Raw genomic sequence first — 16,912 nt, forward strand, 5'->3', positions numbered from 1 at the left:
AAACACAAATGGAGGATCTGTTGGGGCCAAGTCCTGAGAAGACCACGACGGGTGAGAAACAGATCTCATATGACAGTGGGCAATAAAAGCCACTTTCCCTGTGTTCCTACCAGAGGCCCCTACCTGAGGCAGACGCTGGCTGGGGGCTTCCAATTTTCACCTAATACCCAGTAGCTCCAGTCAATTTTATTTTTAAAAAATCTCCAGAGCCAGGCATGGTAGTGCACACCTGTAATCCCAACACTCGGTAGGCTGAGGCAGGAGGATGGTTGTGAGTTCAAGACCAGCCTGGGCTATATACCAAAACCCTGTCTCAAGAAAGACAAAAACAAAAAAAACCTATGTGCCAGCAACAGCCAGGTAACGGTTCAGAGTGAACCTGCAAAGCACAGGCGTGGAGGGGCGCTGGGAATGGTGATTGTGACCCAGTGCGAGCCCTGTGCTCCTCTGTGCCAGAACCGGGTCGGGCTCTCCTGTCTCCCATGCCTAGCGCGCTGCCTGGCAGGCAGTGGATCCTGAGAACAGTTCAGCAATACTTTTTTCATGTATAGGGGTATCTGACACCAAGTTGATCAAAATCAGAGTACAGCAAGAACCCGCATGAATGATTGACGCCCTCCCCCAAAGCTACTTTGAGGTTGCTTTTCGGACACATCATTGTCCATCGTTTTGCATGTGACACTGCCCGCCTGAGAACAGTGACAGGAGACGGGCAGGCCACGAGATTTCAACAGAACAGTTACCAGACGGGGCCCAGTGGGTTCAAACCACAGGGAGGCACCTCCCACAGGCCAGGGCACCTCCCACAATACCTGTGTGTGCTAACAGGGTGCAGATGGCTAGCAGGGCACACAGAGAGCCACGATCAAAGGGGAGGTACCGCTGCGTGTCTACGGTCCCCACCTAGTGGCACTGCTCACTGCAGTGGGGAGACCGTGCCTTGGAATCCACCAGGAAGGAGCGTGGGGCCATCTCGGGCCCCAGACAGACAGGAAGGGGCCCCCGATATGAACAGAGGGAGAAAAGGGGGAGCACTGTGAGACAAAAGGGGGACACAGTGGGAGGAAGCGGGGCTGTGGCCTCAGTGGACTGTGCTGTGGTTTGGAGGGGGGTGAGGGAGGCCTTGGAGGGGACCACACGACCCCGACCTCGTCCTCTGCTCTCGAGTCCCGGCTGCAAAGTGAGAGCCTTGTTTCATGACACACAGCCCTGCGGCCTTCTTGCCACAGGCGGAAAAGCCACAGGACCCGCTGAGCAGCACAAACCGTGAGCCAAGACAAACCTTTCCTCTCTCTGTTGATTTGCTCAGTGTCCATTACAGGGCTGGGGAGCGTGAGTACTGGCCAGTCCAGGCACATAGGGTCTTCTTTCAGGGGCCACACCAATTCCACGGGGCACACTCTGCACCTTGGGGCTTCCAGATGGCCAGGAGTCCCGGGAGGCCCTGAGGAGGCCTGCAGCGGAGGGGTCAGAGCACTCTCACTGGAGTCCTCGAGCGCGTCCATCACAAGGCCCCACGCCTTCCTGGCCGAGCCGCAGGACAGTGTCCCAGCCTCACTCAGGTTTAGCAACCCTTCCCTGTTGCAAAAACAGAAAAAGGAACCACTTCACGGGAACCTTCGCAGGACAGCCCCCAGGACAGAACGGCAGCCCCAAGTGAAACGCTTGCCTCCCGCGCAACCTCCGGGGGAGAAAGAGGGCAGAAGCTATCTCCAAAACGCGCTCTTGTTAGGACTCTGTCCGAAGCAGTTATTTCTTCTCTCCTGCAGTAGCGGGGATTAAACTCAGGGCCTGCAATTAAACAGCACCCCCAGCTGCTTGTTTATTTCTTATTTCAAGACTTTGATCGTCCTGCCTCAGCCTCCCAAAGTGCTGGAGTTACTGGGGTGCACTGCGGGCACCTGATTTTAAACATTTTCATACTGAATAAAACCTAAAATTAAATTTTTAGAAGTTAACCTTATCCAGGATCAGCGGATCTTAAAAATGAATATTGGCTTCATCAACACATTGCCGGTCTTCTTAAAAGTTTTTTCATGAGTTCCACAGTTGGAAATTCGCTCTCACTGGCGTTCATTTGTAACCCTTCTCTCTTCTCACAGCCATTTGTGGACACGTGATACCTGGAAAAAGAAAATCAGTAGCCAGACGAGAATGAAGGCAGCTGGGCAAGGCCACCCCGCCTTCTCCTTCCGGTCTCCACAGGGCCTTTCCACCTCTGTGTGCTTCTGCTCGTGCTTCTGCCATAGAGTGCCACACAGGCATTGAGGGCAGGCACAGGAGGCTGCCACGGCGGGGAAACCCCACAGGGTGTTGGGGGGCAGCTCGGATATGCAGCCACGCCCAGCGTGGTGGAGGCTTAGGGTGTGAGCCCCAGCACCACACCGGTAAAACGGATGAACCTCATTCAGACACGAATCACAGCCGGGTATGACTCACATGCAAGCCCAGCTACTCAGGAGGCTGAGGCAGGAGGATTGCTGCAAGTTTGAGGCCAATCTAAGCTACACACTGTAGTGAGTTTTCAAGGCCAGCCTGTACTACGTGGTATGGCCTTGTCTCAAAAGGACCAAAAAACTTTAAAAAGTAACTAAAAACCAATGTCACATGCAGCTCAGCAGCAAAGTACGTGTCAGGTAGGCTGGGACCAGCATCTGCCTCTGCACCTGCCCCAAATCACAATAAGCAAACCAAACCCTGTGGGGTTTTCCTTGGCTCATGCAAACACACCAAGAGCGTGAGGGAAACACACAAAATCAACCTTCTGGCTTCATCTGTGTGAGAGGAGCCTGCTGTGTGCGAGAGATTCCTAGAAGCCCAGCCAAAGTGACCTCGGTGCCACCATGGCCCATGACACCTGGGTACGAGGCTAATCCCAGAGGGAGCCCAGGGCTATCACCTCCATCCACTACAGCTGACCGGGAAGGGACAAGTTGGGAGGAGACCAGAATCCTGCCACCCAGGAAGAGTCCCACGTGAGCTCCGGAAGCTAAGTGTCCCTATACAGGGTCCATGCTGTCCCTCCGGGGCCCAAAGCAGGTGGCGACTTTCCTCTGGGAGACAAAGGTACATGACACGATACACAGGAGGACGCAGTGCTGACAGCAGCAGACACTGGGCTGAGGTCCTTTCCTGACTTGGCTGTGTCCCCTGCTCCTGTCCTTGGAATCTAGGGGCAGCTGGGGGCTGCAATGCTTGTGTGATTCTCACAATCGGTCTGGAGTGTGTGTGTGTGTGTGTGTGTGTGTGCGCGCGCGCGTGCATGTCAGGCCTAGTGAAAAGTGATCTTCACTGTGCTCTTCTGAAAGGGTAAGAAGGCTTAGGCAGGTTCGGGAAGGACCGCCAGGGAGACCCGCCCACGGTGAGCACCGGCCCATCCATGGCCTCTTGTGGCTGCTGAACTTGCTCCCAGCCCCTACAGTCCAGGGGACAGAGTCGCTGGCTTTCCGGGGCTCCTCTGTCCAGGGTCAGCCTGGCAAGCCCTGGTCTCTCCCCACGGATTCCAGCTCTGTCCACAGCATGTGAGAAGGCGTGCACTCTGAGCCCCACTGTGTGTGGCCGGCAGAACACACAGGCTGGCTGCGTTGGGAACCACGCTCTACTCTGAAACCAGCTCGGTGCCGGTGTGGGCAAGGCCCTGGGTTCCCTCCCGGGCACCACTGAGAGAGAAGCAGAGCCAGGGAAATGTGTCAAAGTCAGTCTGCAGAATCTCTTCCCTAAACCGGGGAGGGCCAGGGGCCCCACTCTCTGCCTTCCTGAAGCTGCCTCAGGAAAGCCACGGAACTGCCTCGGAGACCAGACAGGCGGGGAGCACCCACAATGGACAGGCTGAGCCCGGGAACCGCAAGCGCCACACCGGAGACAATGAGGTGTGTGTTCTCCCAGGACGGATTACACCTCTCCCGGCTCATAAAGGCTTTTTATGTAGCTCCACTCAGGCGGTACCTAGGCCGGGCAGCCACAGGAGCCTCACACCCCGGCGGCAGAGGCCCTTGGCAGCTGTCCTGTCTGCCACCTCCCATAACCAGGGCTGTCCCTGCCCGGGGCCTCGCCCTCCACCTCCTCCCAGCGAACTCACCAGGCAGCTCCCCACTTCCACCAGCCACAGGGGCAGCACCTCAGGATGGGCGTGGGGCTCCCCACGGGCCCCAGGGCCAGCAGGGCTCTTCAGAGGAATGGTGGCTTCTAACTCACAAGCCCTTTCCTGGGCAGGCACACTGTGGCCCCCTGCTAGCATCCTGACCAACTGTGGCTGCTGCAGGGAGGCTCCTGTGAGGAGGGAAATGCGGGACGACACCCGGGAACCCTCCCTCCCGTGGAAGCAGGACCTTCTGCACATGCTAGGGCTCCACGGGGCCATGTGGGCCTGGAACACACAAGACCCTGGTTCCACTCCAGCCTGTGACCAAACTAGGGGGGGGGGCAGGCTGCTCCACCCTTCTCCAAGTTGGTTTCCAAGAATTTCCCGTCCCCCTCCTGGGCTGGGTCTCTCTGTCCCTACAGTGTCATACCTGTGTGGCAAAGGGGGGGGGGGCATGCCAGCACTGGAGCACCTGGCCAGGCCAGCACAAAGGTCAGGAAGTGTTAAGCCTCCTGCCTCTGACAAAGAAAGGCCAGCTTGGGCTCCTGGGGTGTGGGGAAGACAGCTGTGACTCTCCCTTATCAGTTCACTTTGGTTGAGGAACCCTCTGCTGTGGGGGGGGGGGACAGTGGTCCCTCCCCTCTCACCCCCTCCCAACCCGTTGGTGGGGTGCAGGCCCTGGATAAGGACCACCGGGGACAGCATGACACAGTCAGCTCCCAAAACCCAGCGGCCAGTCCCTGCCTGAGGCCACCTGTGTTCCCCAACTTACCTGGCTGCCAACACAGACACCGCGTGCTCAAGGTGGGCACCGTGGCTCTGACGCTCACTCAGGAGAGGGGACGCCTGGGCACCGCACGTGCTGAGCCCTTTCGGGCCTGGGCTGTCTCTCCTGGGTGCATTTGGAATTAAAAGGTAAATGAGACCAAAATATAAACCAGGAGACTGTGAAAAGCCCTTTAGGACTTTTCCTTTTTCACCCCCAGCGGGGTTCTCTGACATCCGCTGTCTTTCTCCCCATGAGCTAAAATCGGTCCAAGGGCCCAGCAACAAAGCCCCCCTTGGGCAGAGCGCCCCAACCGGGAAGGGTCTTACCGGGCCAATCTCTTGCTGGGAATTGCGGCCCGAGGGGAGGGTGCACTTCCCACTTGTTGGCGTTAGATGGCGACAGAGCTCCATCCCAGGCCCTGAAGCCAGTAGCTAAAAAGGCAAAAGGGAAAAAGGCCGGGAGAGGAGAGGAAGGCACGGCGGGGTGGGGAGGTCGGCAGTGGCTTCTGTGAATGAATTCTTAGGAAGGGGAGGAATAAGCCCACTGGTTCTAGTCTTTGGAACTGAGCTCTAAATCTAGTTCACTGAGAATCACAGCAGGACAAAACGCAGGGGGGGAAATACCCTAACGTGCAAACTTGCAGCAGGTGAGTCGGAGGTGCAGCATCTGCCCCTAAGCGCAAGCTCCAGCGGAGCACCGATTGTCAGCTCCGGCTAAAACGAGCCGCCGGTGAATTGGTCTTAAGGCTGCTCCGCAGATGCTGAAGGGGCGCTAGGGTGCCAGGCAAGGTAAGCTCGGCCCCGCTCTATCCAGCTCAGGCCCAGCAGAGGAGAGCCAGGCGCTGGTGAAAACTCCTCTCCCACTGGGGAAGCCGGAGCCATTGGCGCGCGCGCGCGCGCACACACACACACACACACACACACACACACACACGCACACACGCACACACAGGCACAGAAAAACTGGAAGAGCCGCCGAAGCAGCACCCACCGCTGCCGCCTCCACCTCCCACCCGGGAGCCGGAGCTAAGGCTCCGCCGCTGGGAAACGAGCCTCCCGAGCCCCCGCCTGCGGCCCGCCTCGCATCCTGCCAAGGCGCAGCACCCGCAGCGTGTGAACCAGCAAACGTTACATAAACGATTTACCATTTTCAGGTGCGATAACATCGACCCGAGGCCGATAAGGGGCTTTAGTGAAACCCAATGCCGGCTTGGGGAGTAACTGAGGCTTCTCTTCTCGCCTTTCTAGCCCCCCACCAGGCCCCCGTTTATCTCTTCCTCTCTCCAAATTACTGGGGGCCGTTCACACCTCTCCTTCCCCAGCTCCTCCTCGTTCTCTTCCCAAGCCAGTCCTGAAGGGCTTCAGAGACGGTGCTTTTTTCAAATTCCCTTTTCCTGCTTTGTAACTTAGAAACCGGTAGCATCATGCGGCAAAGCAAATGTGTCCGTTGGGAAAGGCCCTCTCCTCCTTCCCTTCCCTCTTCCTCCTCTCTCTGTTCCTCTCTCTCTCACCCCAAGGCCGGCTTCCACCTGCACTTTGTAAGTCTTCCTGCCTCAGGGGCTCACCCGGCCACACTGGCAGAGCCTCGCTGACATTCTCCCTCCTGAGTCCTGGCAGCTGAGGTTTTCATAGGCTTCCCTGGGTCTGCTTGGGGTCCGGGTGGGGAGGCCCCGGGATCTAGCTGGGTCTAACATTTACTCCCACAGAGAGTCTGACACTTAGAAAGCTATTATGTGTACCCGTGTACATCGGGCGACTTCCACCAGCTTGCATGGCTCCCTATTGGTCACGCTATTACCCCCAAGGTGTAGCAAAATGCTTTCCATAGAGACTGCTGTACACAGATGTGGAGGCCGAGGCAGGCGCTTCTGCCCTGAGCCTGGCCCTTCCCCTGCACATTCCCGCCCTGCTCCGGTCCAGGGGTTCAGGGGTTCAGCAAATCCAGCCGGCAGCTCCCTCCATCAGCACGAGCTCAGGGTGTAACATGGCCGGTAACCTTCGGCTCCAGAGAGCCCTCCTCTTCTCCTCCTCCTCCTTCCTCTTTCTCTTCTTCTCTTCTCCTTCCTTTCCCTCTTCCCCCTCTCTGTTCCTCTCTCTCTGTCTCTATTTTGATATTTTCCCCCCTCCCTTTATGAGAGACAGATATTAATCTGTCTGGTGTAAAGGTAAACTGAGGCACCGACACCTCAGGCTGGACCCTGTGCTTGCCTGGCACAGCCCAGTGCTATGCCTGGAGCCAGCGGAGTCCCTGGGAGCCCCTCCGCCATGAATGCCTCGACCTCTGAGCTCCATGGGGACAGGTTTCATGCTCTGTGGGGTTTGCTTGGAGCGCCCTATTGTGCGTCTTCCCACAGGCATGCTGCCTGCACTGCACTGTGGCTATCACTTGGGATCTGCTTCAAAAAGATGTGGGCTGATGCTGGACAGGTGGAAAGAATTTGCAGGGACACCCACGCTCTTGGCAAGAGAGAGAAGACAGGAGGCTGTGCTGGCCCTGTGACCAGAGCCCCAGGTCCCCTGAGAGTAGTGCCACACTGCCTCTTCCCAGAGTGCCTCTGCCGACTGAGCCTCTACCCCTGCAGGGACCACGGTAAGCAGCCAGATGTTCAGTCCTAGACGCCTGCCGCCCGCCCCTGCCGGTGTGTCGCCTGCCCGTAGAAAGACTGTGGCTGCTGCTTCAGACAGTGTGGACTAAGCTGGGACAGTGCAGAGCCTGCGTGGCCCTCAGCAGGGCACAGATCCTGCAGAGAAGCCCTGAGCCAGGCAGCCAGCTGGGAGAGGGTGAGGAGGCCAGCTACGCCCTAGGTCTCCCTGTCGGGGACAGGGGTTCCTAGCGAAGAAAACAACTCACACTGAAGCATGGGGGGGGGGGTGGCTTTGAAAGAAAGAGAAAGAAAAGAAAAGAGGAGGGCTGGGATATATTCAGTGAGAGAGCACAGCATCCTGGGCTCAGGCCTCAGCAGCCCAGAAGGAGAGGGAGAGGGAGGAAGAGGAAGAGAAGGGAGAGGGAGGGGAGAGGAGAGGAGAGGGAGGGGAGGGGAGGGGAGGGGAGGGGAAGAGAAGGGAGGGGAGGGGGGAAGGAAGGGAGGAGGGGAAGGGAGGGGAGAGAAGGGGAGGGGAGGGGGAGGGGAGGGGGAAGAGAGGGCAACCCAGGAGGTATGTTTGAACAATAACCTCATTTCGCCCTCCAGATAAAACAATTCAGCAAGCAGAGCCCACTCCGAGGTCCCCTAGGGAGGGGGCACCAGAGAGCCAGGGGCTCCCCGAAGAATCCTGACAGACTTTCCACCTCCCACAATTATTAAGTCCTTCCAAACATGCTGTGCTTTGTGAGGCGTGCATCAGCGGGAGCCCCGCCACAGGTCTCCTTCAAGACTTCCAACCTCTTTGTAAAACTTTATTTTTAACGGATGCAAAAGCATACGAGAGTTGCATGTATTACCAGGGACATTTGGGACTCATGTCCAGTGTTCAGAGTCCTAGGTGCCCCTTTTGGACCCCGCCTTCCTCCTCTCCTGCTCATCCCTGTCATGGGTATAAAGGCACTTGGAGGCTGAGGCAGGACTGCTGTGAGTTTGAGGCCAGCCTGGGCTACAAAATGAATTCAAGGAACAGCCTGAACAGCCTGTTTCAAAACTACCAAAAAAAGACCTGGATGGTGTTGGGTCGGGGCAAGATGAGTCCATTAGGACACACTGGGGGGCGGGGGTGACCTCGAAGTCCCATAAACACTTCCGGAGAGGAAGAGCAGACTACACAAACACCCAGTGTAGACACTTTAATAGTATTTGTTTGTTGGTGGATAAAACCGAATGTTATGCTAATATCACAGAAGCAGATCTGGCCCCGTCAGAAAAATCTGTTTTGAAAGGGAGATTGCCAGGAGCCCTCAAGCCCAGCCCTCGGCCTGCAGGTCCCAGAGGCTCCTGGGCCCACACCCCTGGGGAGAAGCCCTGGTGCAGGCGGGGAATGCAGCCCCGTGCTCCTCCCAGGAGATGCCCGCCAGACGTGCGATGCCAGCTGATCATCGAATTTCCCAGGGCTCAGCAGAGCTCTACAGATATCATCAAGACAGCCGAGGCACACATGGGCAAGGGGGGAAACAGTACCATACCGTGGGGATTTTCATGCCATTGAATGTGCCACATGGGGAAATTCCAAGTTTGCCAAACTCGGGAGAAATACGAGATACCATTTACAAGCCTTGTTTAAGTTAAAGGAAATGTTATTATAGTGCATTAACCTCTCTATTTAAATCAACTAATTTATTAATGGATATGTGGGAACTGGGACTCAAACCCAGGGCCTTGGCCATGCTGGGCACCCCCAGCCCAGTCCTTAGGATGAAGTTATCCAAAGACAGCCGGAAGCTGCTGTGGCCAGGAGATGTGGGGTGCGTGTGAGCTGGAGCCCATTGCAGAAAAAAGCAGTTGGCATGGACGGCAGTGATATTTACTAGAAAACCAACCTGCTTCCAGCAGACTCAGCCGGTGTGTGATGATAAACCAACTGTGCCGTGCGTCCTGATGCGGGCAGGGCGGGGCCTGGGCCCCCGCACCCTCGCCTGCCAAAGCATTTTCCCAGCCGCCGGTCCGCCTGCCTTTGGACCGGTTCCTTACCAAAACAAATAGGCCTAACAAATAATCTTTGATAGTGTACGCTCATAAAGGCAAACAATGAATACTACTATGGTGTGTTTTTCAGGTGGCACCAGTGCTGACTGGAGTTGCCACACAGGAAAGCAAAGCAGTCGGTCCCACTGGCTGGGCCAGCTCCCGGGGGCTCAGTGACTTCCAGCATCTCACGCTCTCTCAGTGAGTGACTCAGTTTCCCTGCCTTGGGCAGCATAGGTCCTTCTCCTAAGATGTCACAGCGCGTCTGGGTGCTGTCTGCTTGGGATGAGATGGGAAAGAAAAACAAATGAGAGCTCCAGGCACACCCTGGCCCGCTGGGGCCCTCCCGGCACCTTGGGAAGGTGCCACTTAGGGTCAGCTGGTCTGGCCCACTTCCTGGTGGGGACAGCGGATCACACAGGCCTCTGCGTGAGGGGAAGGAGGTCCAGATGCGGCGCAGTCTTGCACCGGAGGTGAGAAGGTGACCGGTGGTCGGGACAGGCCCAGCAAACCTGGCCACGGGAATCACCTCCTCCTCGCATCTGCTCAGGAAGGACGTCAGCAACACAGACTAAACACAGCCCTGAGCAGGATTGTGTGTGTGGCCCGTGGGAGCCAGGTCCTTCCTCTCTGCAGGGGGACACGGAGGCAGGCCAGACACCCGGCCCGGCCACTCTTGAGGAGAAGCAGAACAGTCCTCGACTGTCACCAAGGCTTGTGGGGGCTGGGGCGCCCCAAAGGAGTCTGTGCCTGGGCCCCAGGACAGGGGACTCCCACCTTAGGGCTTCCCTGTTCCCCTGAGCTGTCCTTTAGTGGCCAAGCACCCCCATACAAGTGGGGGACTCCTGTCCCAGGCCTGACCTGAGGTCTCCATGAGAGTTAGACACCCGGGCCTTGGAGGAGCCTTGGCCCAGGTTCCAGCACCCGATGCTAGAGAAGGGCAGACTGGATCCAGCCCATCATTCTAGCAGCCATTTTTATCTTGGGCCAACTCACTTTTGTGAGCCTCAGTTTCCCTCCCTGTGACTCCAAAGGCCTGGCTTTGATTACATTCTGATGTCCCAGCAGGACATCGAAGAGGCTGGGCAGAGTCTGAAGCCCACCTTCCCTAGCCTCCTTTGCCAAAACTCTGTGAGGACAAACGAGGGGGCTCCTCCTCTTCCTGGGGTCCTGAGGTTCCCAAGCGTGTGAGGTCCAGATTGGAGCCTCTGAGAGCTGGCAGGGAGCAAAGGTCTGTCCCTTACTTGTTTACTTACATGTTCCCCAGTCCTTCCCTGGCAGGAGCATCTCTGGAATCCGGTGTGAGCAGGGAATGAGCGAGTCAGCGTATTCTCCGCATACAACAGCGTCCAGCTCACTGTCCATAAACTTGCTTCCTGCGTCCTCTCACACAGATGCCGGCACTGGCAGTCCTCCTCTATGCCAGCTACTAGAATAATGCCCGGCACGCGGCCCCTGCCAGCATCTGTGGAGCGAGGAGGTTAGTGACAATGTCCTTGGTCTGAAATGCACTCCTCTTGTTGGACGCTAGCACCTAAAGTGGAGAAGGCACCGCCAATGGGATCTGCTACTCTCAGCTCCTCTTAGGGAGGCCACAGATAAATGTGCCTTGTAAACATCTGAGCTCAGGGAGGCGCAACAGCGTAAAGAGGTGGGGGCTGTGCGCCCTGGCTAAGGTCTTTGCTTCTGCAGCTTCCGTCTGGGCACAGCACATGGTCGGGGCCTCAGGAGGCTTGATGGGGTGGCTGTTCACATCCCGCGGTTTTGTCTGCCTTCTTCACTGTGCTCATTAGAGTCTGTGCCCAGCACACAGATTCAGCTTTCAGGAATATTCACGGTCTGCCCCAAACAAAGAAAAACAAAAGCCACCCCCCCATCTGGTGGGCGGGAAGATGCTGATTCCAGCGGGGCTCCAGCGGTTGTGCACTCCAGCAAGGGGGGCTTTGGAAAAAAATCAGTTTCTGGGGCCCCTGCAGCCCAGGGGCACCCTGTGCACTTAGCAAAATTCCAGAGCCTGAACTCAATCCTCAGCACTGCAAAATATGTCAGATCTCTGCAGCCGTATTTTGTAGTGTGGCTCTAGCCAATAACTGGTGCTGTAGGAAAACGCTAGGCCAGGACAGCTGTGTACCACTGCACAACAAGCGCCCGCCTGCTTCCCATACATCTATGCCGATGCGCTGGCGGATGCTTGTCTATGGGCAACAGTCTTTTCTTACAGCTGTGCTTCCAAACTAAACAGCCCTGATCTGGCGCACGCCTCCCTCGCCAGGCTGAGTCTGAGGCTGCCGAATGTAAACAGCAGCACTGCTCTCCACAGGTGACCTCCATGGGAGAGGAGGTGTGTTCTGCACTTCGACTCAGGGGCACGCAAAGGCACGTGGGGGTGTGGGGGCGCACCAGCCTCTAGCCCTTCCAGCGCTGCTCCCAGCCTGCTTCTTTGGGACTCAGCTCAGCTTTTGGTAATTAGGACTAAGGCGTGGTTAAGGCACAGAAGTATATTTTCCTGGAAACCAGCAGTCTTCATTTGCAACTTTTATTGGCAGACCTGGCTGCCAGCGAATGCATTTCTTGGCATCTCCCCTAACGCAGTTCCCTTGATGAAGGGCCTTGCGTTTTCTGTACCTTGTGTCCATTCAAAGGGGCCGCCTGGAAGGAATGTGTGGCTGAATCCCAGTCCCAAATCTCCTCCGGCCCCAGGGACAAGAACTTTCCGGCTGGTGCCTGGGAGTCCGAGCGCTCCCCGCTGGGACCTCGGGGAGGTGAGCGCATTTCCTCGGGGAAATGGTCAGGCCCTGGGGACCCCTCCAGCGGCTCAGCCTTCCCAGGACCCCCGCCCCAGGCTCGCAGGCCTGGAGCCCGAGGCCTAGGCGAAGGGGACAGCGGGGCGGGCGGCAGGGGGCGCTCGCAGTTCACGCAGCGCCCGTCTGTCCCCGGCCCCGAGGCTCCAGGTGGCGCGGGAGTCTGGGCGGCGAGCGCCAACCCGGCAGCCCCGAGGCCTGGGGCTTCCAGCCTCTTCCCTTCTTTTCTGCGGAAAGGGGCGGAAAGGCGGCAAAGGTCGGAAAGGGCGCGGGGGGCCGCCTCCGCCGCAGACCAAGCTCGGCCGGCCACCAGGGGAGCCTCCGGCGTCGTCCCGGCCACACCGTGCGCCCCGGCCGGGCCCGCAGGCGCGGGGTGCGGGGCTGACCCGGGAGGCCGGTGCGGGGGACCGGCCACGGGGAGCAGCGGCCGAGCCCGCGCCGCCGGGCAGGCCGGACCGAGCGCGCCGAGGCCGGACAGGAAGAGGCTCTCGGCCGCCCGGGCGCCTGGTCCGGGCTGGTGTCGGGGACAGCCCTGCCTGCAAGGTGCGGCGGGGCGCAGTTGCCGTCCGTAGCTCTGTCCCACGACCGACCAGCGCCCAGAACCCAGCCGCGGGGCGCAGAGCGCGGGGTCCTCTGTCCGCATGGCCACGGCCTGGGCACCCCCTCCCACGGCACGTGCCTCGCACCGGCGATGCGAGGTGACCACGAACCTGCGTGGGAAGAAGCTTGGGCGCTCTCACTAGTTTTTCCGATCACTCACCCCCTGGCGAACTTGCTTCTGACTCCAGGTTTTTAGGAAAGGGACGCCTGGGCCCTGCGCATTGGTGGCCGTCAGAGTGTGGCTCCTGCGCACACGCCGCATCGCGCCTTCCTGTGCGCTGCGCGGCCCTAACCCCCAGGGGCTGCACGCGGTGGGTGAGGAGGAGGCCACTGATGGGGCCATTTTGTCTCCTGCGTCCGGGATTAGGGAACCTGGGCACTTGGAGGATGGGCAGCAAATTATCCCATCGCACAAGCTCAGCACAGAGGGTCGCCTCTGGGAGGACAACGAGGTGGCGCAGACCGGGCCAAATGGCCCTTGTCTACGCAACAATCGGTAACGAATGCTCTTTTCGTTTCTATTCCAGCAACACTTTTCCCAACAAGGAGGTCGAGTTGGGGGCTGTGAACCCCAGCGAAGGAGACACTGATCCCACATTGTGGCCCAGACGCTGGATCCCTGCCGCTGGCCCCCACCATTGAAAGTCACACAGTGACAAATGCTACCTGTGGCCTGAGGCTGGATAACGAATGATGGGCAGGGACACCAAGGTGTCCTCCCCTGCCGGGACTATCCCGTCGAGGCCAAATGGAGACAGAGGGTGATTATCTCAATAGTTCAAAGATGCCCAGGGGGCTTTGCTGCAGGTGTGGCCCACAGAGCCTAGTGGGAAGTGTCCCCCTCGCACTTTGACGATGGTGCCTGACTGCCCTGCTGCCTATGCAGACCCAGAAGCCCTGGTCCTGAGCCGTGCACTGGCCACCAGTGCCACAGATCGGCCTCCAGGGCTGAAGCCACCGGTGCTGCCTGGGTCTGAGTGGGGAGACAGGGAAGCTCCTGGGGGTCCCTGGGAAGATAAGCTATGCCTTGGGAGTGCTGTCCCGAGCTCTGAGGTCCCTAGCCCAGCTCCTGTGCCTCTATATGGACAAACTGGTGGGGTGCGGTGGCCCATGCCTGTAATTCTGGGGTGCGGGAGGCTGAAGCAGGAGGATTGCCAGTTTGAGGCCAGTCAGGGTTACTATTGACTTAAGGCTGGCCTGGACTTGTGAAGACCGTGGCTCAGAAAGAAAAAAAAGAAAGAAAGAAAGAAAGAAAGAGAGAGAGAGAGAGAGAGAGAGAGAGAGAGAAAGAAAGAGAAAAAAAGAAAGAAGGAGGGAGGGAGAGAGGGAGGAAGAGAGAGAGAGAGAAATATTTCCCTTTGGTTGCTGGGCAGAACGCCCTCCCTCTCCCTCCCAGTTCCTTTGGTCCCCCCAGTCCCCAATCTCCACATTTCCTGCCAGGGCATCCAGGCTCTCTTCCGGGTGCCCTGGAGCCGAGGGGCCTGGGGAGGCTTCATTTTAAACCCACCCTATGGTCAGGCCCCCTCCTGAGAGAGGAGCCTTTGGTGGGAAATGGGACTCCTGCAGCGGTCAAGTGGGGGAAGAGGGGATTAGTGGGCCAGCCACAGCTCCATCCAACGCCCCTCCCAAGGTGGCTGGAGGGCCTTGGGCTTTAGCTGGACGTGTCAGGCTGGGGTCTTCGGGCATTGCTGCCAGGGAGTCAAGGGTTACAGAAGACACAGATGCCTGCACTATCTGCTCGGCCACAGACAGGAGGAATAAAAAACTTCATACTGAAAATAAAAAGTGTAACCTTTCTGTTCCTCCGAACGACTTCACGTTTTGCATCTGAGTTTTCTAACAGCAATAATAAAATAGCCAAGGGCTCGAGATACAGCCGAACCGTTTCCTGGAAGTTTGCTTCAGAATAAACTTAAAAACATGAACGCAAATATCTTTTCCTGGCGAATATCCAGCGCTAACCCAGTGGAAAGTCGATCTGTAGAAAACTGCACCCCTCCATTTTTTCCCCCGTGGGCCATCTAGTAATTTCACAACGGCGATTTTTATGAACTAAGCCTGAGTTGAGGTGCGTGGACATTCGAAGCCAGGCTTACCCCGGGCTGGCTGGGCAGCTGGAGAGGCCAAGAGGCCGGAGACGCGGGACTGGGAGGTGGCAGCCAGCACACCGTTGGGGAGGAGGGGCGGGACTCCTGCGCCCGCGTTTCCCGCACCCGAGGAAAACAGGCACGATGTTAAAGCTGCGTTCATCTTTGGACGCTGCATCGGCAGACGCCGATTTGGTGAGTGGGAACTCACCAAACGCCAAGGCGTCTGGGGAAATCACTCTGTCACTGTCCTCCAGGCCAAAGCAAAAGCTCCCTTAAAGCCTCGCCAAGGGAGCCCATGGGAGGACTGGGGTGCAGCGCCAGGGCTTTCAGGAGAGTTCAGTTTCCCAGTCTAGGGGCTTCGATCCACACTCTGCCTCCACTCCGCGCCTCAAGCACTGACACCGCCCGGGTGTTTTTCCCAGGGGGGACTCGGCCGCGGGAGCGACCTGGGAAAGGGGTCTGGAAGGACCCAAGAGCACAGCAGGCCCGAGGCAAGGGCCTGGGACTTGGAACTTCCGGCAGCCCTTCCCCCAAAGCGGACTTTTCCAACGCCCTACTTCCCTCTCCCTGGACGTCAGCTGCATTTGGACACAATGCGCGCGTCCTAACTTCCCGGACCCCGAGCAGGCCGGGCGGAAGCTAGCATCCTGACGTCCAACAGCCAAGCTGTCTTTTGAATATTTGTGCAAAAAGAAAGGAGAAAGCGGGGACCCAAGCGGGCTAGCCCTAGTTACTGATTGTCAGACATCCGGGGAGGAGGACGGAAGACACTACGCACACCCACAGTCCCCAAACTCGCAGTTTGCCCGATTTCTAGAAAAGGACTCGGGTGCAGCTCCGGGAGGGTCTTTTCCAGAACAGCTGCAAAGGAGCTGGACTGGACCACGGCGTCGGAGGCCTCCTCTCTGACTCCGCATCCTCTCCTCCCTCCGCTTCCCTTCCTACTCGCTCTGTTACCCCCGGAGGCCGCAGATCCCGGCTGTGGCGGGGAGTGGGGGTCGTTCCGTGCCTGTCCCCGTCCCAGTCCCCGGGCGCCTGCAGGTGCCACCCTGGGCACCCCGCCCCCATGCCCGTTATCTCCGGGCGGTGGAGATTGACTGGGGCTGCCCTGAGCTCTCCGACGTGTTTATTTGTTCGTCCTCGCACCTGCTAATGTCGCTGAGCAGCAGCTTGGCCGCGGTGCAGACCCCGCAGGCCCCCGAGGCCCTGCAGTGCGAGAAACGCGGGGACCCCGGGCGAGGCGACGCCGGCTTCCGGGTGTGGGGCGCGGTCGCCCCCTGCCTCGGAGGGGAAAGAAGCGTCCCAAGGGGCGAGGTGCGACCGCGGCACCTTCCCCCAGCCGGCTACGCCACCACGGCTGTGCCCGCGCCTTCGGAGTCGCGCCCTTTGTCACCGAATTCGGGGCGGGGAGCACCTCCGGGAGGGACCTGAGGCTGCCGTGTCGGCGGAGAGGGGCCGCGAGCGCGGCCGCGGGACAGGGCCGCGGGGTCGGCGGAGCGGAGGCCGGGGAGCTGCCAGGGCGCGAAGGCAGGGGCGCCCGGCAGCGCGGGGCGGGCCGGAGGGAGACGTCCCCGGCCGACAGCGGGGCGCGGGAGGCGGGAGGTCCGCGCGGGGCTCCGGGCGCGGGGAGGCTGCGGGGGCCGGGGCGTCGGCGCGGGCGGGCGGAGCGGGGGCGCGGGGACCCGGGCGGCGCGCGTGTGGCTGGCGCGGGGCTCGGGCGCTGGGCGCGGGCCGGCGCGGCCTCCGGCTCATTCAGAGGCGGCTCTCGCCTCCCATTGGCTGCGGCCGCCGGGGCAGGGCGGGGCTCAGCGGCCCGGAAAAAAAAAATGTTACTGCGTAAAAAAGTGCTCGCCGGGGTGACGGATGCTCAAAAGTTCAGGAGTTTTCCCAACGCTGCCTTCGGCGGCCGGGGCGCGCGCGGCTGCAGGACGGTGCGCGGGGCCCGGGAAGGCGGCGGCG

General features: G+C 59.1%; 1 long non-coding RNA gene across 2 annotated transcripts; it reads right to left on the reverse strand.

Moving 5' to 3' along the window:
- Window positions 1-1,279: 1,279 nt before the first annotated feature.
- On the reverse strand, window positions 1,280-6,508 carry LOC134478392 (uncharacterized). 2 transcript variants are annotated; one of them, XR_010051011.1, is made up of 4 exons: window positions 5,177-6,508; window positions 4,854-4,973; window positions 1,960-2,123; window positions 1,280-1,578 (listed from the first exon to the last, which is right to left on the reverse strand). It is a non-coding gene; the product is annotated as an uncharacterized LOC134478392 (long non-coding RNA). The 2 variants fall into 2 exon arrangements; XR_010051010.1 differs by having other exon boundaries at window positions 1,280-2,123.
- Between the last annotated feature and the right edge of the window lie 10,404 nt (window positions 6,509-16,912).

Source organism: Cavia porcellus, unplaced genomic scaffold (genome assembly GCF_034190915.1).
Source record: "Cavia porcellus strain 051 isolate PalLab524CR breed Dunkin Hartley unplaced genomic scaffold, mCavPor4.1 scaffold_13, whole genome shotgun sequence".
Classification (NCBI taxonomy): Eukaryota; Metazoa; Chordata; class Mammalia; order Rodentia; family Caviidae; genus Cavia; species Cavia porcellus.